The sequence below is a fragment of the Lucilia cuprina genome, chromosome 2 (genome assembly GCF_022045245.1).
Source record: "Lucilia cuprina isolate Lc7/37 chromosome 2, ASM2204524v1, whole genome shotgun sequence".
Classification (NCBI taxonomy): Eukaryota; Metazoa; Arthropoda; class Insecta; order Diptera; family Calliphoridae; genus Lucilia; species Lucilia cuprina.
Genome location: NC_060950.1, coordinates 61,965,035 through 61,967,329, shown reverse-complemented (window position 1 = coordinate 61,967,329; position 2,295 = coordinate 61,965,035).

The following is a 2,295-nucleotide window of genomic DNA, read 5'->3' as shown; positions in this document are numbered from 1 at the left end:
ATAGACTAGACTATAGACTAGACTATAGACTAGACTATAGACTAGACTATAGACTAGACTATAGACTAGACTATAGACTAGACTATAGACTTGACTATAGACTATACTGTAGTTTTAACTTTAGACTACACTATAGACAAAAATATAAACTAGACTATAGACTAAAATAAAAACTAGAATAAAAACTACCAAAAAACCTTTTAGAACCGCTCATATTATTTCAAACAGTATAATGACACACACACACACAAATATTAAGAATTGTTATTGTAGTCTGTGGTAAAACACAATGTTTATTTAACACTTTTAATGCTATTTTGGGTATGTTGTTTAGTAAAATTTTCCAAAAATACCAGAAAAACAACACAAAAAAATCTATAAATAAACAAGTCGAAATATAACAAAAAAATCTTTAGCAAGCCAGAGCTTCATGAGCATATTGCTGCTACTGCTACACACAAATATAATTTAAGTAAGAGAAGAAAAAAGCAGCAACATTAATGGCAACAGATTTTGTTAAATGAAATCCTTTCCAATTTAGATTAAACACGTTTTTCTACAAAACGTAGTACGCAAAAACCAAAAAAGGAACGTAATTTTGTGCAGAAATTTTTGCCAATGCTGATGAGGGGGTAGGGAAAAATAAAATAAATAGAAAATTTAATGAAAATATTGGTGCACTGGAGAAAATGTACTACGGACACTTTGTAGCCGCAGGAATATTGCAATTAAAGTAGAGTTATAACGAGTTTTATTGGTTTTGTGGGGAGAACAAAAAAAAAAACACAAATGTATTCAAACAATGCTGTTTGGATGTGTGTGTGTGTGCAAAGTTGTTGCATAAATTATGTTATTTTTGTGGGGAGGGGAGGTGCTTTGAATTAGGTTAACTAATGGTGGACTGGGGTTAAGTGGAAAGATAGTTAAATAATAATTTTTCATTTGTACTAAATAGTTTAAACATAATTACTGCTATTCTTTATTGAGGGGGCTACAAGGCGTTTTTTTTAATAGAGCATAAATATGAACTAAGTTGATGTTTCTCTTAATAGTAAGCTATAAAAGGTGACTATTCCTAAAAGGAAACTTCCTAAAAGTTTTTAAGAAAGGTAGTGATTTTGAATGAGTCTCGTTTGATTTTTACTCATGAACTGTCTGTCTACATAATTCTCTTTCTGTTTGTCCTTGCAGTACTTGTAATCCGTCAGTCCTTGCAATCAAAGTACAGCTTTATGTCCGTCAGTCTGGTCGTCTATATATCGACGTATGTATGTCCTTCTGAAGGCATGTTTACCTATCTTCTATGTCTATATACTTATCTGTCTGTCTTTTTATCCATCTGTGTTGCTTTCAGTTTGTCTGTTTATATATTTGTCTGACTATCTGTAAGTCCATCAATATGTCTGACGTGTTCTCATATACATATTTGTCCATCCGCCGTTCTATCTGTCTGTCTGCTTATATATCTGTATATCTTTTTATTTGACTTTCTGTTCTATGTATTTATGCCAATCAAATGGTTATCTTTCCTTTATTCTTTATCCGTCCGTCCGTCCATCCGCCGGTTAATCTGTCCTTCCAATCAAAGTAGAGATTCCAGTTTTGAAGATTATTCAATATTTGGTAAAAGGAAAACTTTTCTTTCTACCTTCAGTCCTTAAAATCCAAGTACAGCTACATATATATGTCCGTCCATCGGTATGTTAACCTTTCTGTTTTCAGTCTGTGTATTTGTATTCTGCCTATTTTTCTATCTGTCTTTTTATCCATCTGTATTGCTATCTATTTGTCTGACTCTCTGTAAGACTATCTATTTGTCTGTCTTTTTCTAATTTACATATTTGTCTGTCTGTAGTTCTATCTATTGGCTGTCTTTTCTTGATTTGTCTTTTCGTCCACCCGCCGTTCTATCTGTCTGTTGGTTTATTTGTCTGTTGTCTGTTTATTTTTCTATATATTTGTCAGTCTATATGTCCATCTATAAGCTGTCTTTCCTTTTTTGTCTGTCCGTCCATCCTTTTTATATTCATATTTGTCTGTCGTAGGTCTATCTATTGGCTGCCTTTTCCTGATATGTTTGTCCGTCCATCCGCCGTTCTAACTGTTTGTCTATTTATCTTTATGTTTATTGATCTGCATGTCTATCTATTTGTCTGTCCGTCAGTCCAATAAAAGTACAGATTGCAGTTTTGAAGATTAGTCAATATTTGGTAGAATGAAAAGTGTTTATTCATCCGAGAATGAAAAGTGTTCCTTCATCCGAGAATGAAAAGTGTTCCTTCATCCTCCCTTACA